Genomic DNA, 15,786 nt, shown 5'->3' on the forward strand with positions numbered 1-15,786 from the left:
GTGTCCTGTCCCTCTCTTCCCTTTATCTCTGTCTCTTTCTATTGTATACGTTTTTATAAAATATTATTTAAACTAATTTTTTTTTTTTGTTATTCACATTGAACTTTTATTTATTTCAATGTAACTAAATACACTGAGCTAAAGTTACTTTTAAACAGTAAATTTTTGAACGAAAGTGTGGTTGCTGTGACCAAACAAAAAAACAGGACTTTTAGTTCGTAATTTTTGTATTTATATATCTCTCTCAATTAAGTTTCGTTAAATGTGATATAGTTTCGTCAAAATGTGCCCAAACATTCGGAAAGTTTAACTTTTATACTCAGAGGAATATAACGTATTAATATATTTAGTTTATAAGGACACAATTATTACGTAGTATAAGGCAAAGTCGCTTACCGCTGTCTGTCCCTGTGTATGCTTAGATCTTTAAAACTACGCAACGGATTTTGATGCGGTTTTTTTAATAGATAGATTGATTCAAGAGGAAGGTTTATATGTATAATACATGCACAATATAGTAGGGAAACATGGATAACTTTAAAGATTTATAATGTGATGTCGGAAATAAACAAATTTTTTGCGCTGACATTGCAAACAGAATAGATCAAAATAATGTACTACAGTGTTGTACACCTTAAAAAGGTCTTCAAAGTGATGGTATTTTTCTGTCCCTTAGGGATAACCCACTAGTGGGGTGGTGAATACAAAACTTTACCTATAGAACACAAATACTCACCCCCCCCCCTCATTTTAAACCCCCCCCCCCCCCCCCCCTGAACCCGGAGGACTCAACTTATCTCTACACCAAATTTCACCCAAATCGCTTCAGAGGTATACTCATCAAGAGGTGATAGACAGACTTTCGTTTTAATATTAGTATAGACCCCACCGAGGATGGAATGTAGATTCCACCGAGAAGAACCGGCAAGAAGCATTTTAGTTATCTAACAAAGCATATTTATATATTGTAAATACTCAACATATCTGTGATAAGTCTGAATCATGGCCGCCATAAAAGGTATAACATCGCGTATAATAAAATCATTATAGCAGTTTCTGTATGTGTAACATTAACGGGGATATTATCTTTATTTTACGAGCCTATATATTTTATACGAGGAAATTGAATTTACTACGATCTTTAAGATTCGGACTTGTTTACATTTTGGCTCATTCAAATTGGCTCATCTCTAGGTTTCGGACTTGTTTACATTTTGGCTCATTCAAATTGGCTCATTGAATATGTCGTAAATAAACACATTTTTTTTAATAGATCGATCAAAATAATGTACACCTTGAAAAGGTCTACAAATATGTAATGGTGTATGTCTATATCTATCAGGAATAACCCACAATAACCATTTTTTATCCTCTACGAGAAATAATTGCTTATTTAAGAAGTGATTTTAAGTAATACAGCCTTAATCCTTATTAATATTTTCGAAGATATTACAGATTTAAAATGCAGAGACATAGCTGTTTGTATTGTCTAATGAAAAAAAAGCTATGGACGTTGTATATAAAGACATTCTGTAGTATATTAATTTAGTATCAACATTGCACCCGTGCGAAGCTATATATTTATTTTTTTATACATGGCAAAGTAGTTTTCATCAGAGATTAGAAACCTCTAAAATTATAAATATTCCTCTACTATATTATGCATGTATTTTACATAAAAACCTTCCTCTTAAATCCGTTGCGTAGTTTTAAAGATCTAAGCATACAAAGGGACAGACAGACTCCGGGAAGAGACTTTTCATATTATGTTTTTACGTAATTCTGTTAAAGAAACACATAATTGCTCGTTTCAAAGTTGTAAATTATTTAGCCGTGACTAAGTACTGAGTCTCAAACCCTTTGTGTCTGATATAATTTATTCATTCCGCGACCTTTTTCACAATTTAATCCCAATAATTTGTATTCGTCTATTCAATATACATCCCCGTGGAATATCGTCTTTAAATTCAGACAACTTTCTTAATTTGACTTCACTATTTGACGGACGAAGGCCTTTGGCCGAAGTTTCCCAATAATCTCGACTCGCAAACTTGTCAGTTTGATCACATTCAAGGACCAATTAATTTGTTTATTCTTTTATGTGTGAGTGTACTGTCTGTGAATTGGTTTCGTATCGGTATTTTGAATTTAGTTGATTGAGTTGAAATGGACAGTGGTTAGAACGCGTGCATCTTAATCAATGATTGCGGGTTCAAACCCAGGCAAGCACCACTGAATTTTCATGTGCTTTTGTGTTTCATCTCGTGCTCGATGAAGGAAAACATCGTGATGAAACCAGCATGTGTCTAATTTCATCGAAATTCTGTCACATTTGTACTCCACCAACCCGCAATGGAGCAGCGTGGAGATATATGCTCCAAACCTTCTCCTCAAAGGGAATGGAGGCCCAGCAGTGGGAAATTTACAGGCTGCTAATGAGTCAATTTCTCATTTATAATGTTAATATAACCTGTGACAGGTTTTTTTTTTAATTTAATTTCATTGTAAGCTGACGACGTCTGTTCTCATGTTATACATTTTATTATACATCCACAGCGTCGCTCTCTGCGCGGTCAGTAACTTACTTCCGCTCTCTAAAATTAATTATTTATTAATAAATTGCAATCAAGAAACCTCTTTAATTCTCTGCACATCTACGACAGGAGCTCTTCATAACCGATCTTTTATGTGCAGCTATCGTCCCATAATCACTGGGACAAAAATCGGCTTACGCTATTAATATATAAGATTTCTAAACGGAACTTGTTAAACAGCCATGATCAGCTCCAGTCTGGCCGCACCTTGGCGCTGTGTGAAGCAACAAGATGGTTCTACGGTTTGCTTCGCAGATATAGGGAAACCGATCATTGGGCAGCCTTCGATATGCATCCCAAGACCATCGCCACCATGCACGTGTTCCGCGACTGTATACACACCGCCTGTGGTACCACCACCCTGTCCGATATCGCCACGGCCAATGTTGGTCTCGTCGTGCCAATCCTGCCAACAACCCAACTATATGCCGTAGTTATTGGCTCATGGAATTCCAAATAATTTATGAAAAATATTTGATTATAAATTTCTGAAACTGAATTCGAAATAAAGTCAATTTAATTGGGCTTTTATTTTTATTTACTAGTTGGGGCCTGTGGCTTCGCTTGCATGTCCATGTAGACTATTATTCCCTGATATTGGCTGACGTGGCCAAAATCGATCAGAACGACATCATCATAATGGACTCTGTGCTAATATTTTATCTCTAACAATACATGAAAAAAAGATCAATCATAAATTGTAATAATAAAAATGCCTCTCGAATTCGAAGCGAGGGGCGATTGATAGACTACAATACGAAAATGCTCTTTTTTCTTTGGTGACAATGGAAACAATCATTGTTCTAACAATGGAGACTTAAATATATTTTATTTTAAATAAGGTAAACTGACAAATGGACTTCATGGTAAGTAGTCACCATCGCTCACCACTTCCATAGTCGTAGACCATGTAAGTCAAAAAAAATCCCAACATCTAAGGAAACTAAGATGTTATGTCCCCTGTGCCTGTAGTTACATTGACACATCCACATTACCGTCTTTACCATGGGGCACGTCCCCAGGGCCCCATCCCGAGAGGGCCCCGAAGAACCAACAATTTACCAAATTAAACCAAAAAATATCTAGCAAAAGGGCCCCAAATTCATGGGTCAAGGGCCCCAGCATAGTTTGAGACAGCTCTGCTCATCCACTCATCAAACTGGAACACAATACTGAGTAGAGTCCCTTGGGGGTAAAATGTCTGATAATTGGGTGGTACCTAACTTACTAAAACTCGAAGGTCATCATATTTCAGACGATTAACACAAACCCATAATGAATCAACACATAAAACTTTTTCGTTAATCACATTTTTTACAAGCACTTTTGAATCGTCATTTAATAAACTATTTTAAGTACCACCGGTTCGAAATGTAGACTCTACCGAGAAGAACCGGCAAGAAACTCTTTTTCAACATCTAAAAATACAGTCGTGTTAGTTAAATACAATTATATATGTATGTTATGTCTCCTGCCTGGAAGTCAACAAGCATTAACTCCACGCTTTTTTATCATCAATATAATCTTGTATCGAATGAAAGGCTGTACCAATGTATTTTTTACAAATGATTTGAGTTTATGAAACGGCAAAGTTAAAGTTTATCACGTACAAACAGACGAATAGACGTAATTAAGGCTTCGTTCACGTTTCGTCGTCAGGCATAAAGATAGCCTGTAATATTCTTCGTTTGAATTCAACTTTGCTTAATACCAAATATCATCCAATTCGGTTTAGTGGTTTGGTGGTAGAGCAACACACAGACAGACCTCGTCGCACCGAACTAACCGCCGGACAATTCCAGATCGGATCATCCAATATGGACATGTATTTGCTACCATTCTTTTGTTTCTAATTCAATGTAAATTTGCACTATTCCACTACTTATTATAAGCGACAATTTAGCAAAAGTTTACGGACCGCCTAGTGATGTAAAACGTCGCAGCTTCGAACCTGACCAAAAAATTACATTACATACATACATTAACAGCCTGTAAATTTCCCACTGCTGGGCTAAGGCATCCTCTCCTTTTGAGGAGAAGGTTTGGAGCATATTCCACTACGCTGCTCCAATGCGGATACACATATGGCAGAATTTCGTTGAAGTTAGACACATGCAGGTTTCAGGTGCATGCAGCACGAGATGAATTATAAACACAAATTAAGCACATGAAAATTCAGTGATGCTTGCCTGGGTTTGAACCTGCATTCATCGGTTAAGATGCACGCTTTCCAACCACTGGGCCATCTCGGCTCATAAAAATAATACTGTAACACCCAAAATCAAAATATACTTATTTCAAGTAGGCTTTCGAGAGCACTATTGAATAGTCATTATACAAACTATATTTGGTGAAGCTACCACCGGTCCGGAATGCAGATTCTACCGAGAAGAACCGAAGAGAAGCTCAGTTGTTAATCTGTTTCAACATTAAAAATACAAAGTTGTATTAGTTAAACAATACAACAAGCATTAGCAGATATACTTAAATGTTATATGATGCAAGCTTTCATCCCCTATTTAATTCCCTTAGGAGCTGAACTTTGTAAAATCCTTTATGTCTTATCCTAGCAACAGTCACAGAGTATAAGATATAGTCATAGAGTAAAAGATTTCGCAAAGAAACTTACGCCAAAAACCTGACAGTTAATTCTAAAAGAAAAAAAAAATGTTTCAAACAAGCAAAGGTTTTTCCCACTCAGCCAGAAATATTAAAGGAGATCTTAACAGCTGATATTTTATTATATAATGCTGTTCATAACGGTTTTCTGGAAAACCTTTTAATATTTGTAACTTTGCCAAATCTCGATACAATTTTAGTTTTATTAGAGATATTAAATTGAATGGAATAAAACGTATTAGACGACAACATGGCGTCGAATTCTTACGCCAATTCTAAATATTTATACTAATATTATAAATTAAAGTAACTCTGTCTGTCTGTGTTGAATTATTGATTTGATGAAAGCTTCAAGAAAAGACATAAGCTTTGTATCTGACACGAAAGGATCAACCCCTAAAACGCGAGCTGATGCATTAAAGGGGTTGGACTAGTACTAATAAATATGTTTTTTTATGATATCGGTAAGCGGACGAGCAAATGGGCCACCTGATGGTAAGTGGTCACCAACGCCCGAAGACAATGGCGATGTAAGAAATATTAAACATTCCTTAGATCACCAATGCACCACCAACCTTGGGAACTAAGATGTTACGTCCCTTGTGCTGTAGTTACACTGGCTCTTACCCTTCAAACCGGAACACAACGATACTGAGTACTGCTGTTTGGCGGTAGAATATCTGATGAGTGGGTGGTACCTACCCAGACGGGCTTGCACAAAGTATTGTTTGTGAAATTTTTTGGTATGGAATGTATTTTTTTTTAACATGGGTTTATGGACTATGAACAAAGAAATTCCACGATCTTATCGTTAATTTATAAAGAGTAAACTTGTCTATTGACTAACAAAAGTCTACCACCGGTTCGATAATAGTTACCGGACCTGAGAAGAACCGGGGAAAGAAACTCAGCAGTTCTTTTTACACAATTGGAAATTACAAAAGCAAATAAGAAAAATATATTAAAATATTCGAAATCGAAATCTTTTAATTAGTATTCTTTCCAGATATAATGTATTCAAAACATTCTCGGACGATTTAAAATCCAAATCCAATATAAATATTTTCTAAAGCAAACTTTACAATAAAGCATTTTTGAATGGACAGTAGTTCGACTTTACCACCGTTTCGGAAAGAAGCTTCCAATGAGAAGACACTTCAAGAAACTATAAATTTAAATATTAAATAATTTGTTCATCAAAGCTGTGTGTAGTGTGTAGGTGTTATAGTTTCTCTTTCACGAAATATAATATAACTATAACACCTACACACTTGAAATTTGGCAGATAGGTTATTTATAGGGTGAAGATTCTAAGAATGGTTTACGAAACTCCTTACCTAAGGTGGAAATGGGGGATGGAAGTTTGTGTTTTATAAATATCGCGCAGATAAAGTCGCAGGTTCAGCTAGTAATGTAAAAGAGAGTCAACTACTTGTAGGTGAAGAGATTTTATACCCATACGATCCCATAAATCATCATTCATCATCATCATCCTCCTGCCCTTATCCCAATTCTACTCGGGGTCGCCGCATGTCTTCTTCCAAACTTCTCTGTCGGACGTCATCACAAGTAACATTCTTTCTAACCATATCGTCTTTCACACAATCCATCCATCGTTTCTTTGGTCGTCCCCTACCTCTATATCCTTCCACATCCGTTCTCAAAACCTTTCTCACAACATGGTCCTCATTCCTCCGCATAACATGCCCATACCAAGACAGCCGGCTTTCAGATAGCTTCTCGGTTACCGGTGACACTTTCAAACTTCCTCTTATGTACTCATTCCTTACTCTATCCATTCGCGTAACACCATACATTCCTCTCAACATTCTCATCTCAGCCACACGCCATTGTCTTTCAGTCATCCCTTTTGTAGTCCAACACTCTGATTCATATAGAACAGCAGGTCTGACCACACATATAATGGTCTATAGACCACACATCAATTTGTGATGAATGATATCTTGAATTTGTGATGGGATCCTATGAATTATATAATATAATTATATAATTTTATCCAGGGTGGATGTTACGGGAACAATTTGAGATGGGGAAGATCTATAGATCTTCTTCTTAAGATAAAGGGGAATTCGGGTATCACAAATTGTTCCCGTAACATCCACCCTGGATAAAATTATATAATTATATTAGATAATTCATAGGATCCCATAAATATAAACTAAAAATATAAAGTCTTCTTCTTAACTACTAAACTGTTCATCATAAATTTGTGCACACATGCACAGGGTACAGAAAAACACAGACTTCCTCAAAACACAATCACAAAAATACACACGTAGGTGGAAACTGTAACAAAAACTGGAATTGATTGATGTGGCTGAGTAATACGATATGAACATCACCGAAGCCAAAAGGGAACGTCATTAAAGTAGACTCAAAGTAAATCTCTCGTGCAAAATAAATCTAACTTAAATTCAAACTTCGAACGAATTGACATTCAAAATGGCGCCCTGTCTCGCGTTAAATCCACGTACGTTTAGACGTTAAAAGTTGGAACTAGTCTGAACTTCTAGATTCTTTACTGACAAGTTTTTTTGGTACAGTAGATTTACTAATAATCTATGTATGTGAAGAATAAACAAAGATGGTTCTGGGTCCGCCTGAGATGGTCCAACTCAGCATATAATTTCAAGCAACAATGCTTATGAAGGGTGAGTGAGCACACGTGAGCACGAGTTAGCAGTGTAAACTGTCAACTAACCTATCACTTGTATTATTAGAGGTCCCTTCAAACTCAAACTCAAATTCCTTTATTCAATATAGAAGCATTACACTTATTGATGGTCAAATTAAACACTACCACCGGTTCGGAAAAAGCAACACCCTGACCTGAGAAGAACCGGCGAAAGAAACTCAGCGGGTCTTTTTTTGTCAAATTAATTACATACATAATTGTATATGAATAGAAGCAGCCTGTTAATACAACAAAATAATATAATAATCACGTGCCACGTCAACTGTCATAATTTAAAACGGGCAACACTGCGGACCTCAGCTGATATACATACAATTAATACAAGAGATAAGAATAAACTTGTAACCTCTACTTTCTGTTTGCATACGGTACAAAGAACGTTTTTGGGGCAATGGTATACGCATGTATAATAAGATACCGGGAAATGTAACCAATTTACCATTTACGAAATTTTAAAAGTTTAAAGCTTATTATTGATTAAAAGAATACTTTTTAGAAAAAAACGCCTGGATTTAGGCTCGGGTTCCATCAAAGGATAGTAATCATTGTAAAAAACAGCATTGTAAATCTGTTTATTTGAAAAGAGCAACTATGCGAGTTTCTTGCCGTTTCTTCTCGCTGGAGGCTGCTTTCCGAAACGGTGGTAGTATTTTAATATCGACGATTCAAAAACGCTTCGCTGTGAAGTTTACTTGAATAAAATTGATTTGATTGTGATTTTTATATACAAGAACATCCTCCGGAAGGTGCTGCTTCTGATATAAGTTTAATGTAGAATAGATTTGTAGTTCTTACAATTTTGGATTACAAAAATCGTCTTATTTGTTTGTATAGATTTTGTGATTTCACGAGCCAAAAACACAGAAGGGTGCGAAGATCAACATGATGGTATAAGAGTCATATCCAATGTCTATCCCATACCTCTAAGGCGTATCGATTGACGTTTCGCGAAATGAATGGAAATTTTAGTGCACGAATTTAATAAAAAAATAGATGAAAAGGTTTCACTCACGTAAAATATGTGAATAAAATTAAAAACAAATACAGTTCATCCTTTACTTTAGATATAACATAAACTTTGATCTTAATTTTTTTGTGGATTATATTCCATCGAGTCTGCACGAAATTATTATTTGGAGCACAGCTTTCCGAACGCACCCGTAAACGTCAAACATGGCCGCCCGTTGAACTGTCACGTCATTGAATTTTATAGATTTAATATCAAAAATTTCTCAATACGAATTTCGCGGATATAATTATGTTGTCGACTGAAAATCATTATTTTTTAACGATCTACAATTATGGATAGTTTTCGTTCGGGTCTATCGTAGACCTGCACGAAATTATTAACATAGATTATAAACGAAGGTGAAAAATCCATAGACTCGACTTTACTGTTATATAATTCTATACAATAAATACAGCCTGTAAATTCCCCACTGATGGGCTAAGGCCTCCTCTCCCTTCGTCCTCGAAGGTAGGTAGGAAGGTCATCGAGCACGAGATGAATTATAAACACAAATTAAGCACGTGAAAATTCAGTGGTGCTTGCCTGGGTTTGAACCCGATATTATCGATTAAGACGCGCGTTTTCTAACCACTGAGCTATCGCGGCTCTATATAATATATATATCATACATATTATTCGCATACTTCTGCAAATAAATGGACTTTGTCTAAGTTCGTTGATCAATATAACTCGGCCATTTTAAAAGTCACTTGAAATATTACAACGGTATTAAATAGTTCCACTATCCTTGGTCGGATAATAGTCCAGGAATTCACGTCGTTACGTCGAAGCAGGAAGATAAAATTTTTATTATTCTTTGAATTATAACAGAGTTTAAAGTGTACAATTCATAAGTGGAAGCGATTTTTGGTTTGTGATCTCATTCATCAAAGATGTTACCACTGCATGGACCACCGGGTGGTAAGTGGACACCACTGCTTATGGATATCGGTGCTGTAAGAAATGTCAACCATTCTGTAAATCGTCAATGCGACACCAACCTTGGGAACTAAGATTTGGCTCGCCATTTAGCCGGAAAATAAATATTGGACATGGCTGATTGGTGATAGAATTTATAATAAGTGGATGGTACCTCCCCGAAGCTTTACCACCAAATATTCTTATTTAATATTTCCGTCATATAATGTCAAAACAAGTCTTTGACTTAACCGCTCAAAAACAAACATGGCGGCTCGTGTAAGCATTTTCTCAATAAATTATTTACTATTCGTCGTCAAATCATTTCAAGGTACGATAGTTGTTTGACATATAATATATGTAAATAAATATTTATAAAAACAATACTTAGATTGACGTCTTCGATGAACCAAGCTTGAAATTCGAAGAAGGTTGTAATGTACATTTTATGTAGAATAACTTATAACGTTTTTTAATTGTTGTATGACTAAGGTCTTCATTTCAAACTTAATTTTAATATTATCTTGTAAAATACGTTCTTGATTTCTGAAGTTAAACCTACATGAGAACTGGACTGTTTCTTTTTTTTTTAATGATGTTGGTAGGCGGACGGGCAAACGTACCACCTGATAGTCACCATCGTGCCAATAATAAGCATTGTTGCTTGTCAAATCATTTGTAAGTAGTCCCTTGCACAAAATCCTACCACCAAGTACTTTATTGTCACCCATAGAATCAGCATTGCATGACCTTCAAAATGCTACTAGCATTGTTACTCCTCAAAATATTGTAAAATGTCACACTTCTGAATTAAAACCTCTTTCGTTTTACAAGGAAAAGTTCGAAGTCTACTCCATCACGATAGTCCAATCGGATTGGACATGGCGCATGAAAATTCTAGGAAAGACATTCACGACACTTACAAATAAAATAAAAATACATACATTTCACATCACGTCCTTATAAATACAAAATAAACTTCACCTTAGGCCCTTTTCAAATAATTTCCAACTATAACTCGCCATTTATTACGTTTAGAACTCGAGTTTCAACAAAACGAACGAAACTATTCGCATTTTTCCATCGCTGAATAAGGTAAACTTTTTTAATTAAACACTTTTGTGCGCATCTTTTCAAATGGATGACATTTATAATGTTTTATTTTAATTGCAACACTGAATACGTAATTTCCGGATCGAGCTTGGATACGAGATGTCAATTTGACAGGGTTATTAACATGAGCGTTTGATATTCGTTTTTGTTTTCTCCAACGTACCGATCAATCTCATTCGTGTCTTCTACATCCTACGTGACGTTGACGAAATTATCTTTGGCCTGACACAATTTGAAGACGATTAAAGTAAGAATTTAATTTTTGTTTACATTAATAAGAAATTATAAGCAATAAGCCCTTAAATATATACAAATAGTTACTGTACAAATCCTGACCGTGTGGAATGGTGGCAAGAATGCTGGCATTCCCGGTTGAATCGCAATTCCGATCCTCTGGGCAAAAAATGAACCAGCCCTGTCTCCAGTGGAGGAATTTTTTTAATGAAGGTTTTCGCACTAATACTCTAAGGTTTAAGTATTTCAATACTAAATTCCACAATGATACATCATGAAAAATAATGATTTTTTTATTATATTTGAATAATAATAATTGTGTTTATTTTTTTATCTAATTTTAACGAAGGACCTCTCGACGATTATAGCCCTCCTCCATGTCACTCCACTTTTTACTGTCTCGAGCTATTCTCAACAGTCTTTGTTTACGAATTTTACAAGTTCGTCTTCCAATCTTTCAAAGGGGCGACCTCTTTTCCTTATTCCGGGGGGGCTAACCCATGCAGTGATTTTTCTAGTCCATTCTCTTTTTGACCAGCCACTTTAGTTTCTTACAGTGGGTTAAAGCATCAATAATTTGGTCCTTATTCTTATTTCGCTGTGTCGTTTTTTGTCTCTGAGTTTCTCTTTGACATTTTTTAATGTTTTCTTTCATGTGGGTATTATAGATCCAGCTGTGACTTGCATATGAAAGGCAAGGTAAAATAGTCTAGGACTGTCTATTTTAATTTTTGTCGTATAATCGAGATATCAAATCCATGAAATTCAACTGACAGCTCAACGGGCGGCCATGTTTGACGTTTAGCGTGCGTTCGGAAAGCTGTATAAAAAGTTATTATCGTTATTATTCACAACGTTTATAAAAAAGTCGTATTTGTATAGTTTTATTTATAACACCCGAGTGACGCCGGGTTCTCATATAGCATACGAACAAGATTAAGCTTTATACTTACATAAGTTACGCTAATGACCTACAAAAGAACCTCGATCCGTTATCAACATAACTTATCTCAAAGCCGACGCCACAAGAACATAACGAGTGTTAGTACAAATTGTTCAGCCTCAGAAAATACACTCTCGTAAATCGATACTTATGAAGGAGGACATGTATTTTGTCCTAACGTATCACTGTTATGGCACACGCAGTTGGTACGAAGTCGCCTTCGCTATATATGTATTGAACAACAGACGCAATTAAATAAATGACAATGACAATGATTAAATTACGCGGAATATATCAAATCAAAATGTACTTCATTCAAGTAGGCTTTTACAAGCACTTTTGAATCGTCATTTAACAAACTATATTAAGTGAAGCTACCAACAGTTCGGAATGTAGATTCTATCGAGAAGTTTTGTTTATAGTATGTTTTATACTATGTAATGAGATTGATTATAAATTATAGATGTGAAACTAACTCCGGAATTTAGATTATACTGAAATGGACTAACATTGAAATAATTTCTTTTTCACATAAAATAATTAGTATAAACACTGTCCCATAAGCTCTCCAAGGTCAAAGGTCTGACCAATAAAAATGTCAAATTGTGCAGAGTGTCTCGTCCCATCGCATTATGGGATGACATAGTTAGAGATTATGAGAGTAGGGGAATAGAAATGCCACTTAAGTTTTATAATGCCCTGCGCAGTTGACTAGACCCCTTATAATTGGAGATATTCTATCGACAAACAGACACAATAAGTATTGATATGTTCCGCTTTGAAGGGTGGGTTTTTTAGGTCATAGGTTGGCGGACGAGCCTTTGGGTCATTTGATGGTAAGTTGTCATCACCGCTCATAGACTCACCCTGCAAACGGGAACACAACAATACTGAGTACTGTTTTATAGCGGTAGAATATCTGATGAGTGAGTGGTACCTACTCAGACGGGCAAGACCTACCACCAAGTAGGTAAGTGAGCAATTTTAACTACAGGCACAAGGGACGTAACATCTTAGCTACTAATATTAGTGACGTATTGGCGATGTAAGGAATGGTTTAATAAATAAATAAATAAATATTGGACAACATCACATACATTACTCTGATCCCAATGTAAGTAGCTAAAGCACTTGTGTTATGGAAATCAGAAGTAACGACGGTACCACAAACACCCAGACCCGAGACAACATAGAAAACTAATGAACTTTTTCTACATCGACTCGGCCGGGAATCGAACCCGGGACCTCAGAGTGGCGTACCCATGAAAACCGGTGTACACGCTACTCGACCACGGAGGTCGTCTAATGGTTTATATTTCTAACAGCACTATATGGGTGACCAGTAACGAAAAGAAAATGTCTGCTTTAATTACAACGATCGAATTATTTATTTTTATTGAACAACAAAGACCTTATTCATTATTTCCTCGTCTTTATTTTGGGTATTGCATCAACGTCTAAGGAAAGTAATCATTGATAAGTTTTAATGACAAAGAATTGCATTCAAAGCACGTGATAAAAGTTATTCCTTGTACTTGTCACTCAGATTCCAGTATGATAACGATAATATCTCTGTTGCAGATATTTAACGAGTCCTGCGACGGAAGACATATCGACGTGAAGTTAAAAAAGAGGTACGTAATACTCCTGATGTATTAGTTTTAGTTGAATTTCTTGCCTATTATTTTCGGTAGAATCCTCTCTTTTTAGAACGAAGTTCTTTAACGCGGTTTACAGTAGAGAGAACTGATAGAAAAAGTCATGTGAGGAAAAGAGCTATGCGATCGTTTCCTGTCTTTTTTATCTATATATATATACTAGCTGAACATGCGTCTTTAGTCGCGTTAAATTTATAAAACACAAAATCAAAATCAAAATATACTTTTACAAGCACTTTTGAATCGTCATTTAACAAACTATGTAAAGTGAAGCTACCACCGGTTCGGAATGCAGATTCTACGGAGAGGGACCGGCAAGAAACTCATCAGTTACTCTTTTTCAACATCTAAAAATACATGTTAGTTAAATATATGTATGTTATGTCTGCCTGCAAGTCAACAAACTGCAATCACCCGTTTGACCCCTTAGGGGTTGAGTTTCGTAAAATCGTTCTTAGCTGTCTACACCCTATAAGGAAACGACCTCAGAAGTTGCAAGTTTGTAGGTGTTATTGTTCCTGAGATTTCGTGATTAATCAGTGTGGTATTTCGCTTTTATACATATATTTAGATTTTAACTTATTAACGAGATCTTTAATAAGAATTTTATTTCTTCTCGTTTAATCATTTTCAAGCGTAGTTTTTCATTGTGTCTGTTGTTTGAATTTTCCACTGAATTTTCACGTGCTTAATTTGTGTTTATAATTCATCTCGTGCTCGGCGGTGAAGGAAAACATCGCGAGGAAACCTGCATGTGTCTAATTTCAACGAAATTCTGCGACATGTGTATTCCACAAACCCGCATTGGAGCAGTGTGTTGCCAAACCTTTTCCTCAAAGGAAGAGGATGCCTTAGCCCAGCAGTGGGAAATTTCGGGCTACTAATGTAATGCTAATGTCTGTTGTTTATACATGACACATAGCGAAGGCAACTTCGTCCCAACCGTGAGTCTAAACTTCCTTTTTTATCGTAGAATTGATAGCAAATGAACTAGAGGCGTATCTGATGGAAAGTGACTACCACCGCCCATGGACATCTGCAACAATGGTCTTGCAGGTGCGTTACAGGCCTCTAATAAATGATCATTCTCTTTGCTTGGTGGTAGGCTTTTGTGCAAGCCTGTCTGGATATGTACCACCCACTCATCAGATATTCTACCGCCAAACAGCAGTACTCAGTATCGTTGTGTTCCGGTTTGAAGGGTGAGCCAGTGTAACTACAGGCACAAGGGACGCAACATCTTAGTTCCCAAGGTCGGTGGCGCATTGGTGATGTAAGGAATGGTTAATATTTCTTACAGCGCCATTGTCTATGGACGGTGGCGTGTGTATGGTAATATCATAAAAAAAGCTTTCCAAGTGGTATCAGTTCTGAAAAACCGCCAGCAACAATAAATACGTAACAAACAAACGAACTATCATTCGTAGTAATTACGTTAGGTAGGATTTCTTTTAAATCTACGAAAATCTATTACAGAACAATATTATTCGACGATTACGAATATTTGTACAATTGTGTAGCGCCGGCTTTATAGTCACCCTATCGAATATCAATACAACCCCGCAAGGGTCCGCGTACCTTAGGGAGTGTAAAACAAATTCTTTTCTGGTCGTTTACTTGGAGGGCGCGGTTTGTGACGCTAAATGGTTATTTTTTTTATCATGACGTCATAAATTAAATGTGTTTTTTTTTAAATGGCTTTGCAATGACGACAAAATATAATATTGACCACGAAAATAGAATAATAGAGCCGAGATGGCCCAGTGGTTAGAACGCGTGCATCTTAACCGATGATTGCGGGTTCAAACCCAGGCAAGCACCACTGAATTTTCATGCGTTTATAATTCATTTCGTGCTCAGCGGTGAAGGAAAACATCGTGAGGAAACCTGCATGTGTCTAATTTCAACGAAATTCTGCAACATCTGTATTCCACCAAGACTCATTGGAGCAGCGTGGTAGAATATGCTCTATACCTTCTCCT

At 36.2% G+C, this 15,786-nt stretch overlaps 1 protein-coding gene across 1 annotated transcript in view; it reads left to right on the top strand.

The window, feature by feature from the left end:
- LOC125075198 (igLON family member 5-like) overlaps window positions 1-15,786 on the top strand; it is an 81,171-nt gene that overhangs the window by 20,606 nt on the left and 44,779 nt on the right. Inside the window, exon 2 of the mRNA XM_047686839.1 lies at window positions 13,728-13,780. The gene's annotated coding sequence lies outside the window, so the exon portion shown is untranslated. The remainder of the gene's footprint in view (window positions 1-13,727; window positions 13,781-15,786) is intronic.

This window comes from Vanessa atalanta, chromosome 30 (genome assembly GCF_905147765.1).
Source record: "Vanessa atalanta chromosome 30, ilVanAtal1.2, whole genome shotgun sequence".
NCBI classification, from domain to species: domain Eukaryota; kingdom Metazoa; phylum Arthropoda; class Insecta; order Lepidoptera; family Nymphalidae; genus Vanessa; species Vanessa atalanta.